We start from the raw sequence: 14,162 nt of genomic DNA, 5'->3' as shown, positions 1-14,162 counted from the left end.
ACAGGGGATGGGAAGCCTTCATCTTCTATTGTATGTTCATGAAGTAACTGAATAAACTCCTATGAAATATCTCCAAAAATATACCCAAAACGTATGGGAAAATAGCAATGAAAATGTGTTAAAATAAAACTGAGATTAATACACAGAGAGATATACCTTTACGTTTATAGATTGGACATGACTGAGAACGTGGATCAGCTACTGTTATCATAATACCAAAGTTACTATTCCAACAAAAATTAATTATAATTTATTTTAGCCCAACTTTCTAAAAACCATGGAGGTTTTCTTTCAATGTTCACTTTGACTCTGAACCAGAGCACCTAATGTCAGACTTCTGAAATATATAAGGATTTGTATAATTCAGCAGTCTTGTATAATGATTAAAACTATGAGAATGAAGTTACATAAAAACAGGATTCAAAACAGTCAGTACAAATAATTCACATGCATATTTCATAGTGTTGCACCTACGTCAATTAACAGCAACCATGAGAGCTAATTAGTATTTCTGGAATGTATGGTCACCAAAACAAAAGGCAAACACATAGTTTTGTCAAAACTAGATTTCTAAGTATTGCAGGAGGGAATAAATGCACAATGCAATTTGTACTAATTCAACATCAAGACATCAAGCTTCAGTTTTGTGCAAATAAAACCTCTCTAGAAAGCAGCGTCTGAAATTGGTAACATTGTTGTTGTCAGCTCTCACAGTTGAGGTCAGTAAAATGTGTGCTGGTGGGAAACATGCACGGTCTTTGTGTAGCTGCTGTCTGAGAGAGCAGTGGCTCTCGGCACAAAGGACAGACATGCAGATCAAAGGCACAAAAAGACAAACACCATCTGGTCACTAACTGGTAAAACACTGTCTGTCATGGGTATGCTTGTTACACACGGCACTGTCTAAATGCTGACATAAGTAGCTGACTCCTACCTAGACTGTATCCACCAGGGCCAATGAACCCAGGTTCTGACAGTCAGTGGCCATGAGCAATGGTGGAGGAGGACAAGTTAGTTTATCCAAATGCTCAAAGATGTGGTAGGGAAAGAGGGCTTAACTAACCTATGAGAACTCAGCCTCATTCCCTTTGAGGGAAAAAAATTCCAACAAAGATTACCTAGAAATGTCCTCCTTAGTAGGCTCAAAAGAAACAGAATAGATTCCTCTTGAGTTGGAGGATTCATATGGCATGATTCTGCCTCAGTGCAAAGGTTGTTCCTGACACTTGATTTTTCCATAACCCTAAGAATCTGGTGCTTGCCCATCAGAACAAACCCACTTTAATCCATGAGGTGTTCTCAGTCTCTTTTTCTTGGGTGTGGAGGTGTTTTTTCCTGACAGAGTGAAAATTTCACAGTATGTACCTGAATTTTCTTTATATTTGGACAATTCTAAGGACATAAAGGACACTCTCTGCTTTGGGGAAATCAACTCTCTGCACATGGACACTTCACTAAAGGGAGGACAACTCGTCCACCTCCTGGTCATGTCACTCCTAGGCATTTCCCCATTATAAATATCCCAGCAGGTTGTTGCCACTGATTTTCACATTGACTGGGCTCTCAAGGCTCCCATCAACCTAGTTGGACACAGAGTCCCTGGGGGCAGCCTCCAAGATGAGAAGGAAAGGGGTGACCCAGAATTTGCTAGAAGTCTGATAGAAATAAAAGCAAAAATAAACATATGGAACTTAATTAAACTTGGAAGCTTTTGCATAGTAAAGGAAATAATAAGCAAAACAAAAAGACAACCTATGGAATGGGAGAAAATATTTGCAAAAGATGAGACTGACATGGGCTTAATTGCCAGAATATATAAATAGGTCACACAACTGAATAAGAAAAAAAACAAACAAGCCAATCCAAAAATGGGCAGAAGACCTAAACAAGCAATTCTCCAAGGAAGACATACAAATGGCCAATAGACACATGAAAAAATGCTCAATATCACTAATTATGAGAGAAATGAAAATCAAAACTACAATGAGGTATCACCTTACACCAGTCAGAAGGGCCATCATTCAAAAGTCCACAAACAGTAAATGCTGAAGAGGGTGTGGAGAAAAGGGAATCCTCCTACACTGCTGGTAGGAATGTAGTTTGGTGCAGCCATTATGGAAAATAGTATGGAGATTTGTCAAAAGACTAAATATAGACTTAACATATGATCAAGCAATCCCACTCTTGGGCATATATCCAGAGGGAACCTTAATTCAAAGAGACACCTGCACCCCAATGTTCATAGCAGCATGATTTATAATAGCAAAGACATGAAAACAACCTATGTGTCCATTGACAGATGACAGGATAAAGAAGCTGTGGCATATTCATGCAATGGAATACTACTTGGCCATAAAAAATAATAAAATGATGCCATTTATACCAACATGGATGGACCTGGAGAATGTCATTCTAAGTGAAGTAAGTCAGAAAGCAAAAGAAAAAATACCATATGATATCACTTATATGTGGAATCAAAAAAAAAAAAAAAGACAAATGAACTTATTTACAAAACAAAAACAGACTCACAGACATAGAAAACAAACTTATGGTTACCAGGGGTGGAAAGGGGTGAGTAGGGAAAACTTGGGAGTTTGAGATTCATGGATACTTCTCTATATAAAGTAGATGAACAACTAGCTTATACTGTAGAGCACAGGGAACTATATTCAATATCTTGTAGTAATTTATGGTAAAAAGGAATATGAAAATGAATATATGTATGTTCCTATATGACTGAAGCATTCTGTTGTATACCAGAAATTGACACAACATTGTAAACTAACTATACTTCAATAAAAATATTTTTTAAATTATAGGGCTATTGAATATTTTCATTACATTAAAATTTCTGGAAAGAACACACTTCAAAGAGAAAAAAAACAGTTGTTAGATGTTAACAAACCGGAAAGCACAGAGCACAAATGACATTTCACTGTTTAACAGACTAGCACAAACCCAATGCTTAGATCCCACTGCTCCCAGGGCTGCCGAGCTTCACCACTAGGAAGAGTGTGCTCCAAGGAACACACACTGCACAGGGGCTGGACCCCAAATGTGTACAGCTTGAAGCAGGATCTTCACAAGCTTTCCAGGAGCCAGTCTAACTATGACTTCTAGTAAATAAGAGTTGCTCACTTTTTAAAAAACAGCTTTATTGAGATATAATTAACACATCCCCCCATTTTAGACATACAACTCAATGGCTTTTAGTATATTCACACTTCCTTCTTTGCTGCAATAAAGTAACAATTTCAGGTTTCATCCCGTCAACCGTGCTGTGTTTGGCCCAAGAGGTCCTGACAGGACCCAGATCTTGATGAGGACGCCGGTGGCCAGGGCTACTTCAGGCTGGTCAAGAAACCTGTCCTGAGGGCCTCAGTCTTCACCAATGATGAGTTCCCATCAAGGACCCCATGAGAAAGCAGTTACTTAACCACAGCGTGAAAGAGCCCAGGGAAAAGGAGGAAGCCCCTGACGCCCAATGTTTACTCACAGCTCACGGGGTATGGGTTACTCACAGATGTGGGATACCCCAGCAAGTGGGACCTCATCCCCTCCATGTCCTGGTCCTCTCAGGGGCCCTCAGGTCCCCATGCAGGAGGAAGGGTGGGAGGGGAGGGGAAGAAGGAAGGGGTAGGGGAGCAGGGGGGAGGGGAGGGGTTGGGGATGGGACTGGGGAGGGAGTGTGACAGGAAGAGGGGTTGGGCACTTAGTAGGAGAAGAAGGGGGCACAGAAAGGATGAAGGTCAATCAAGCTCTTGAGGGGAGGAAGGAGGGTTCAGTCAGGTCAGTAGGTCAGCCGGTAAGCAGGTCAAACGGACTCTCAGGAGCAGTTGGAGGGGATGATGCTTTATACTCTCTTTCAACCAATCACCTGCCTTCACCGCTGGCACCTCACAGTGGACATTCCGGGTGACCTCACTTTTAGAATGGGCCCCCCCTACCTGATCCCCCACCACCAACTGCCATCCAACCCTGGGTCCTCAATGCAAACTTTTCCGACCTTATGCTTTCTTGTCCTTCCCAACCCTGGTCCCCTGCTCCCTACTTCTGGGTGCTCCTTCCTTCTCCAAATTCCCAGGGTTTCCCTTGGGCAGTGGCTGAAAAACATGTAAAGAATGACAGAACAAAGAGGAATCAATTACACAAGCAGAGTGGGAGGTCTTCACTCCCCCTCGCTCAGCACTTCATACAAAAGGCAGACACAGCGTTCACAAGATGGAGAAGATCTTAACAGCAAACCATCTTAACCACATTGCCACACCTATATGGCCATCCTTATCTGTAGTACACCAGTAGATGACACATTAACCTTAGGTACATGATACATACATGAAAATAAACCCTATTATTATGGCCAAAAATATATATAACTATAAAATATAATTATATATTGTCACACCACCTACATTGCACTTGGGTGATTCATGTACAAACAGGTCCAAAGAGGCAGAAACTACCCGGGTGGGGCAGGAGCAAAGTTAGGCTTTGGGGTAGCATTGGCTGTGAGGGGGCCTGAGAAATCCTTCTGGAGTGGTGGGAAGATTTGGTGTCTAGATATGGGGGGTGGTTGTGTTCATTCAATCAAGAAATACTGAGCATGCAGGGCCTGCTAGTCCCAAGGGTCAGAGAGACCCTCATATCTGTCCTCGTGAAGTGGGCAACTGCTGACGGTGAGGAAAGGATGAGGTGCCAGGAGTGGCTGTGAGAATCCAGTGAGAGGGTCCCGCACTAGTCCAGGCTTTGTGCCCCGGCCCGGCCCTGCCAGCTGCCCCCAGGAGCCCTGATTCCAGGCAAACTCTGAGGGGGACTGAGGGCAGCAGCTCCCTCCTGTCTCAGGAGCTCCCATAATCTGCCCATAATTTTCTTAGTGAGAAACGGACAGGGGACAGTCAGTGGTTTGGGACTCTCTGCCATTCACATAGAGGAGTTGGGTGAAAATATCTGGCTCCTCACAGGTCCCTCAGTCCAATCCCCAGTAGCCCCCTAAGCCCACAGGCCCCTCACTCCTTCCAGCTGGGGGAGGCAGCCAGCCCTGCAGCAGCGCTGGGGTCCAGGCTGGGCCACCAACAGGTCAAGGTGGGGCTGTGCTGCCCAGGAGGAGGGGGAACAGTGGTGCAGCAGTAAATACCAGCATGAGCAGCCTCTGTAACTGGGTCCTCCACTGTGAGCAGGGCCGGGGCCACAACGCAGCAGTGAGGGTGGGAGGGCTGGGAGAGGTGGGGCCCTGTGGCCCTGGACAGGGCTGGACCAGAGCCCAGGGCCTGAGGCCTAGGGGAGAGACAGAGAAAGAGACAGGCAGGGAGAGGGACAGTGTGTGAGTGATTGAGAGAGAGAGGTGGGGCTCAAATCCTAGAGAGTGACAGGAGGAGACAGAGGGGGACTGGATAGGGATAAGCAGAGACAAGATGAGGCAAGAAGGAAAGAGGGAGCCAGGGTGCATGGTGGGGACGAAGGGCCAGGGTGGAGCGACTCTGGGAAGGGGCTGAGAGTGGAGGGGGCAGTAAAGGCAGGAATCCTGGCATCACAATCCCTCCCACTATGAGGCTCTGATCTCCCTGGAGCTGAGCTCCCCAGGGGTCACCATACTTGGAAAGTCCCATTTTTCTTGGGACTGCTGGTCCCAGCCTCTATGTCTGTCCCTGTCAGGGCTGACTTCCAGGAGAGTGGGCTGCCCTTTGGGAGGAAACTCCAGATCCTGCCCTGTGGGGAGTTGATATCCCCGATATCCCCGACTCCTCACAGACCCAGCGGTGCTGGTTTCCAACCACACTGCTGGGCCTTCCTGGTCTCACAGCCGGGCTTCAGGCGCTGTGCTGGCCCCAGGATCCCCCAGCCTGGAGGGACTGAATCCCATCCAGGGTGAGCAGGCTTCAAGGATACGGGGTCTCCTCCTAATGTCAACAAAAATTCCCTCCAACTCTCAGGAGCAGGGACCCCTGATAAATTACAAATTAACATCAGATCAAAGGTATTGAGGTCTCACATTGAGCAATAAAATGTGCCAACTGATCAAATTCAAAGTGCAGTTTTCCAATTATGCAACATTCTCAATAATCCATTTTATGAGTGAGAAGACAGAGGGGATGTGAACCGCCTAAGGGTCTCAGGGCTGGTGAATGCTGTAACTTTACCTTGAACCAAGCTCTACCTTGGAAAGGGATTCCACCTGGAGCCCATCCTGTGACCTGTTTCCTGAGGTTTTTAGGAAGATTGTTGGTTTTATCTTGGAAAATTCCTCTTCCAATGACATGAGGTCACACATCAGTCAGGACAAACAGGGTGAGGATGTGTTCATGAGTGATCCTGACTCCTAACAGCTAGTCAACTTTGTCTCAGGAAATGGGTCTTCTAATATCATTAAGTCGGGCACCAAGGTAAATAAAAGTAAAAATATAAAATCCATCATACATATGAGTACTTTTTATTTAAAATATAAATAACTTTATGAACTATAAATGGATGCACTGCATTCGTCCATGACAAACTGGATCTGGTGCACATGAGATTGTGTGTATGCTTCCAAGGAGAATGAAGTCTCTGTCTCCCCCAGTCCTTTGGGGCTCCTAGAGCTAAGCCCTGCTAGCCTTCAAAACTAGATGTCCTGGGGTCTCCTCCTACTTCCAATGCCAGAACCCCAGGCTGGAGAGCCTGATGTGGGGCTTAGAACTTCACTGCACTGCCATGCACAGCCCCAAGTCACCACCCTCAAGCTGGGGAGGATTCTGATTGGCCAGGTCAGAGAAAGTCATATAAAATTAGACTGTCACACAAGAGTCACACAGGAGAGACTTTAAGACTGCCAGATAAGAGGGGAGGGCTCAACTGTCATCACAGCACTTCCTAAAGAAGAAAGCTTAATTTCACCCTCCAACCAGGCAAGAGGTTACAAAATGCTCAAACGAATGAGTATCAGACTCACATATTCACTGACTGGGTCACCAATGGTGGGAGAAAAAGTGATCCTGTACTGCTGAACTGGCCCATCAGTGTGATCCCAGGGTGTGGAGATGCTGTTGGTTGTCTCCCCAGAGACTCAGATTCCTCAGTCCACTTCATGGTCCTAAATAAATCAACACAATAGAGTCAGTGGCCTGTCTGTAAGCATGATGGACATGGGGTGGAGGGAGGGGTATGAAAGAACTGTAAGCAGGTCAGAGTCATGCACCCAGGGGTTTCACCACTCTCTGGGGTGTTTCCTTCCTTGTGATAAAATCCGCATCTCCTACCTTTCTCACGTGGACCCATAAGCAGTAGAAAGTGCTCCATTCAGAGCTACGGTTATGTGCTGCGCTTCCCGGGACAGAGACTAGGTTGGAACCTAAATGTGCAGACTGGGAGAGAAAGGGATTTTAACTACTCTGACCGCTTCCTGTTTAATGAAACACAGAGGCCGAGCCTTCATGTTTCAAAAGTGCCCAGTTGGTGAGAAGACTCATGGCAGGGCAGGAGAAAGGAAGAAACCTCTCCTTAACCCAGGTCCCAGATGAGAAAATGGCCCAATGACACTCACTCAGCCCAGAGGGCCTTCAGCCTGAATGTGAACGTGGGAAACCCAGGCAGAAGTGGGCGCCAGGCCTCCCCTCACCTGCACAAGGTGGAGGCAGCTCTCAGCACCCCTCCCTCACCACCCACCTGCCCAGCCTTCCTCACTGAGTCACAAGGGACCTGGGTTGAAAGGATTTCAGCCTCATGTGTTTGGCCCTGGGTGGGGCTGGGATTCCCCTCCCTATCTGAGTGGAGGGCAATGACGTTCACAGAAAAAGATGTGTCTGGAATCAGCCACTCCAAGTGCCCCATGTGGGTGTTTCCTGGCACCAAAATCTGGAGGGGAGGACATGCCAAATTCTGACAACAACCCAAATGCTTACCGAGTCTTCTGTTAGTCAGCATAATAACATTTATAGTAAAGGGCTGAGCCCAGACACAGCAGAAGCCAACCTCTGTGCTACCTCATGACATCTGCCCAAGCCACAGCGTTAGATGCAGATACCCTTGGGAATTCCCTCTCCCACACAAATGTGAACTCACACTTGACGCTTAGCAACTTCAACAACCTCCCATTTAGGTCCCTTGGGGAGGCTCTCAACTACAACATCCAGGGCTTACAATAGTAAAAAAGCACCCCGAATGTTAGAGACACATAAGATACACTTCTCGAGGAGAGATTTTCTAATAAAATAGAGAGCTCCTCCATGCGATGGATAAGGGCAGTGTTGTCTGAACACGTCCTGCCACACACAAGGATGCAAATCAACACTCAGACATGCTTATCATGTGTTTATCTTTGTGCATGGTCCTTGCTGCTTTTTGTAAAGTCTTGTAAACTTGCTTTCCCTCAGGTGCTCTGATACTCTCCCTACTCACATTGGTAATTTCTGCTCTCTATATTATCAATCTACTTAGAAAATGGAATAATACTAAGATAGATGAGCACTCTGTTAAGAGATAATGCAGGCAAACTTTCAGGTAGCTTCCTAACAAAGAGGTGTGTGTTATAATAAAAGCCCATATTGACAAGGTCTATGAATGATTTGCATTTACTACTGGGTTTTTTTAACTCATATAGCTAATTTGCATTTTCCCCAAATTCATTTTTGCTTACTAACCCTACAGTTAATACTCTTATGACTTAATTCATCAAAAGCAATCACTTAAGCATTGTACGCAGGCATGTTCATGGCCTGCATTCTCACAGGCTGCCAAGCATGACACAAACATAAGACTAAGTTCATCAGGAAATGAGTGTGCATGTGACCCAGTGCCACACCAACTCATCTACTGTCCTGTGCCAGCAACTACAGCAAGAGGCACCACAAAATCTGCAAAATTCTTCTGCTGAGCTCTCAGCTGACAACAGTACTTACAGGTTCCGAGGGTCTCATGCCAGCCAGGTGAGAACACAGAACACGGTACTGCTGCACCGGTCCGGGGCAGATTCCCAGCGAACATCCATGCTGTTTGGCATCAGATTGTACACTTGGACATTTCTGGCCAGTCCTCTCACCACTGAGGAAAGAAAAGCCAACACATATTTTTTATGTCTATTTATACATGTTGAACTTTTGTTATCACTTCGTCTCAAATTCCACTCTGTAGTAGGATAAAATACTGTCCTCCTTAAACTTTGAATTATCTACACACAAAAACTCTCCAAATCCATATTTAGCCAAACTTAGCCAACTAGGGCCTTGGCCTATACAGAAGCTAAGTTGGTGCCAATAAAAACAAGGGAGTAAAAGTACTAATACTGCATTGGCCATAAAAGAACAAAGGACAAGGGCAAGAAACTGGAAAAGCTTCAGCTTTCAAACACAGGTCACAGAGAGATAGACAAGAGGATTCTATCATTTCTGCCTCTAAATGAAAACTGACAACACCGAGGATGCCCATCTAATCCAGGCAGCTAGGTTAGCTGGTTTCAATCATTCATTTCTTCTCATTCAACAAACAGATACTGAGTCTTGTGTGATTAAAAGAAAAGGCAAACACAGGGAGAAGTTAAAGATACACTCAGTTCTCAAATAACTGCCCCAATAAGGACTTAGAAAGACATACAAATTAAATCCATGTATTAACCCCAAACTCCAGTTTAGCCAATAACATCATTTTTCTAGACCACTAATCTTTTGTTAAAAGAAGTCATCCACACCTGCTTTCTTTTAGCCATCAGTACGTATATTTTTAAGCCAAAAAAATATTTAGAGGTATGCACCAAAGCCTTTAAACACTACAAAGAATTATAAAACCACTATAAACTGGTTTCTGAAGATGTTAATAGCAAATGAAAGCACACAGATTTTCAGTGCCAAAAAGCACTTTATTGGCAAACAGAGAAATGTGCTGTCAAGTAACGTGATGAACAGATTTCAACAACTGACACTGAAAGCCAGTGACAAAACACTGCTTCACACAAGTTTATCAAGCACAAAGCAAAGCTCATGAACATTTGTCAGTGAAAAAGTACACTGATAACTGTATACACACCTACAAATCCTGAAGTTATCATTTCAGAAGAATGTCATTATACATTTTTTATCTCATACACCAAAATATTAACAACTGATGGGAGTTGGGAGGTAAACTATGGGTAATTGTTACATTTTTATTCCATCATGAAATTCTCAAATTTTCTTTAATGGGCCTATATGGCCTGTATACTGAAAAGCAAAATGCATCATGAAAAAGCTAAATTTTCCTGCTTTCTTACTTACATGTCCTTCCAGCGTCTGGTGTATGCCCTCCAACGCCCTCAGGATAAACAGGAACTACTGTAACGGTGTGTGTGGTATCTGGCTGCAGATTCCTAAGAATAGCATAATTGAAATTCCCAGGGATTGCACCTAAAGATTTTAATAAAATGTAAAGTACTTGATTTGAAAAACTTGTGCAAGAAATAATACTTCAAACAATAAAATACTCAAAATATTAACTCAAGACCAAGTCAAGAAGCAGGTTCTGCAATCCTGGGACCTAAGGATGTGCCCCCATACAAACTATTGTAAGAGCTGATGAAGAATTCTCTGCACACATCCTAGCTCCTTCTTGAAAAGTCCCTGGAATGATTCAATTCCCCAGCCCCAATCTCTCAAAAGCCCCCATCACCCAGGCTCTAAGGCACCAACCAACTACGCTCAGTCAAGTTCTACTGAAGGAACATGAACTTACTCAGCACTACTGTAAGCTGATTGACTCAATCTCCACTTTGCAATCTACAGCTGAAACATGCACTTTTCTCTACAGGAAAAAATGACCAGTTCCTCCAGACTACCTGCTGGTGGTGCATAGAAGAGCTTGTACTGATGAGGATTTCCCTCCACACGGTCCCAGAGAATGTTCAAAGTGTTGGTGGCAGGGTCATACGCTCTGAGGTTCCTCACAGTAGTCAGAGGTTCTGAAATGCACAGAAAGCACATCACATATGATCCTAACAGCCCAGCACACCTGAAGCCCAGGTTTACTGAGGGGTCCCGGGAACCCTAGAACACAGCAGGATCCCTGTAGCAGGCACCCACAAATATCTGCAGAAGTAGTGAATAAGGGAAAAAATGTCTGTGATCATCTGGGTCATGTCTCAACCCTCCACAAGGTATTTTGTCCCCAGAGCATAGTTTGTTTATTTGTCTGTGCTATCCTAGAAAGTAATAAGCACCTTTCTCCAAGACCAGAGACAGATAAGCCCAGTAAGGATATTAAAGACAATTAAGATCTTAGGGGGAGAAGTCATGCAAAGTAATCTGAACTTCATAAAAATAAAGTTTGTTATTAATTCATTTACAACTCAGGAAACCTAAAGCTCACAAAAAGATTGCTAAATAAATCCATGTTTATTTCACTGTAAGTGCAAAGCTCTTTGGAAGGAAAGGGAGAAAATGATTAACAGCATTGAAAGCTGACTTAGACATCATATTTCAGAAAGTATCTTTGTGGTGAGAAACCTCCAATTATGTCATCACTTTATATGAACTGATAAAGAATTCACAGTTCTCTTGAAGCTAACCCTGATCACTGGGGTAAGTCATTCAATGCTTATCGACTTCTTAACCAAGAGCAGAGGAAATTAGTGAGGGGAGGCCACAAGGGGCAGGAGGGGCTCACAGACACAAAGCTGTCTCCCTTGACAGGTGATCAGGGAGAATGAAGGTTCTCACATGTGGAACTCCTGACCTCGGACAGTACTCGAGGTGGTGTGGGAAAGGGGCAGTGTGCTCCAGGATAGGAGTGTTTAGTACTTCCGGTTCAGTAGGTCTATAGCCCTCCCAGCCCAACTGCGCCTAGACAGAGTATTCCCCACAGCCTGCTGGTCATGCTGCCAGATGTGGGGTATGAAACATTCTAAGTCATTCCCTCCCAAGCCATGAGAAAGTCACACAGTCTACAATTACTATCAGAGCCACATCTGTGAGTCACCCAGCTGCCTGCACCAGATAGTTTGCCTACTGGAAAATCCTGATTAATGACTTTTTAAAAACACCAGAGTAACAATTTGACCTGCCAAAAATGACCATGTTTTCATCATGTCACCATTTTTTGTTTTGGTTATCTATTATCTTCTGCAGATAATATAAAGGAAGTAAAATGAAAATGCTGTTTTTAATGTACATTAACCTCAAATCCAAATGCTGTTCCTTCCAAGGTGTGGAAAAGGGGAAAGCGTTCTGTGGTGTCAGCATTGAGGGAGTCAAAGACTCCTTTTGGTTGAGGCTCTTGGGCTTCTTCAGGCCATGCTGAGATGCCGGAGGATTTTCTAGTAACTAATACAATTAATGCACATCTGCAAATAAGAGTCCTCTTGAAGTCACAGGTTACCAGGCCTGTGAGTTCCAATCACACACACTGTTCACCAGGATGCACGGCTACTGTGAACAAAGCCCCAAGACCCCAGGGGCTAAGGCCCCTCAGGAAAGCCATTGTCTGGACTCCATGGATGACAGAAAAAGCAGGTGCTTTACATTTCTGGCTCAAAAACCACCCACAGCCTGAACTGGCAGCATTAATCACAGGAAGGAATCACTGCGGATCAGTTTATTTTTGCTCCATAGAAGCCAGTCGCTCAGAAAAGTCCGAATCCGGAGACGCGCCAAATCGCCATTCATGGGGGAAGTGAGAGGCTGTCAGCCAGAACACTTCTAGGAGGAGAGCGAGCGCCAAGGGAGCCGCTCCTGAGTTTCTGACACGAGTCGCCCCTCCAGGCTTATTCTCCTGTGCTCTCCCCCTGCAAAACCGCAGAGCCTGGGCTCTGCGCCCTGCCGCCCCTCTCTACCTCGGATTCTTTTCCCGCCCCTCCTGGATCACATGTACTCTGCTCCACGTCTCTCCGCTGCAGCACTCCCAACCAGGGGGCCAGGAGCACGGGCACACACCTGGCCAGGCAGGGGCCACCATGCCTGCCGCCCCCACCCATCTCTGGGAAGACTGTAATAATTACATCTTCATGCTACCCTTAGCCAGCCAGCCCAGAAAGGAAACAGCCGCTGCTGCCAGGGGAGGGTCCTTACTGGATTCTGAGTCTCACTCAGCAACCACCCCTGAAAAAGCCTCCGTACTCCCCTTCCACTTTGAGAGCCCCTGGCTGCATTACCGGGGCGGTCAGTCAGACCCCTGGTTGAGGCGGAAGGTGCACCCAGCAGGAGTGACCCCTCCCTCCTCCCAGCCGCGCCCCCCACCCTCAGGGCACTCTGTGCCCCCTGCACGCAGCCCAGGCTCCCGGCGCCTTCCATCCATTCCCAGGAGCTGTCGGCTTACAGGCCGGCGCTGGACACAGAGACAGGGTGCAGTTTGCTGCCGCCCCCACCCCCTCGAGGTGCCTAACTTGACCGGGGCGCCCAGCCCCTCGCTGGCCGGCGCCCCTCCCGGGTCTCCGCGGGTCCTCTCTGCGGAGCTTTGCTTGGTGCTCGCTCCCGCATCCGGGTGCAGGGTCCACGCGCAAGGCTGACCCGGGTTCCCCGCCCCCAACCCAGCCGCCCTCCCGGTGCCCCAGCTGTCCGTCCAGTGGTGCAGCACTCCCCCACCCTTCAACCCCCAACGGCTCCCGCGCACCTAACGGAGTCCTCGCGCCATTTTGGCCCGATGACTCGCGCCTTCCTCAGTGTAGACATCCTGGAGGGGGGCGCTCCAGTTCAGCAGATGCCCAAGGACATGGCCCGATCCTACATCAGTCAGCCAGCCCAGAGATACTCACCGCTGCTGCCACTCTGACCTGCTGGGGTTCCCTGTACCTTCTGGCTTTATGCCTGGCGCCTAAGCACTGGGCTCACGGGGAGGCACGGAGCACGGCGCATAGACGGGGACGCCAGCGCGAGAGGAAGTCTGTACAGGGGCGGGGCTCGCGCGTGGGAGAGCGTCAGGCCTCCAGTCCGTTACCCAGGCACTCGCATTCACCCTGGCCGCCCAGCACACTTGGCAGACTCTGTCTTGGGAGCGCTCGCACTTTCCAGCCCACAAACTGTTGTGTGGGGGACGCCGGTAAGGCGGGGAAAGCCCGATTCTCCAGACACCCAAGGATGCCGCTACCTGCCCCCCGCCCCCTGAGCGCAGTGCCTCAGGGGCGCCCAGTGCGCAGGCGCCAGCCATAAGGCCCCAAGGTGCTAGGAGCTCTGGCAGGTTGGAGCTGAGGCAGCATGGAGGGCCTCTGGGCTGGCAGACTGAAGGGTTCAGGA

The 14,162-nt window shown here is 46.8% G+C and overlaps 1 protein-coding gene across 1 annotated transcript in view; it reads right to left on the bottom strand.

The window, feature by feature from the left end:
* LOC105089268 (transport and Golgi organization protein 1 homolog) overlaps positions 1–13,932 on the bottom strand; it is a 29,511-nt gene extending 15,579 nt beyond the window's left edge. The window contains exons 1-5 of the mRNA XM_064491747.1: positions 13,685–13,932; positions 10,775–10,897; positions 10,218–10,346; positions 8,871–9,012; positions 6,926–7,066 (exon numbers count right to left, since the gene is read on the bottom strand). The gene's annotated coding sequence lies outside the window, so the exon portion shown is untranslated. The remainder of the gene's footprint in view (positions 1–6,925; positions 7,067–8,870; positions 9,013–10,217; positions 10,347–10,774; positions 10,898–13,684) is intronic.
* Between the last annotated feature and the right edge of the window lie 230 nt (positions 13,933–14,162).

Source organism: Camelus dromedarius, chromosome 11 (assembly GCF_036321535.1).
Source record: "Camelus dromedarius isolate mCamDro1 chromosome 11, mCamDro1.pat, whole genome shotgun sequence".
Taxonomy (NCBI): Eukaryota; Metazoa; Chordata; class Mammalia; order Artiodactyla; family Camelidae; genus Camelus; species Camelus dromedarius.
Note: the sequence above shows the minus strand (reverse complement) of the source record. Positions and strands in the feature narration are given on the sequence as shown.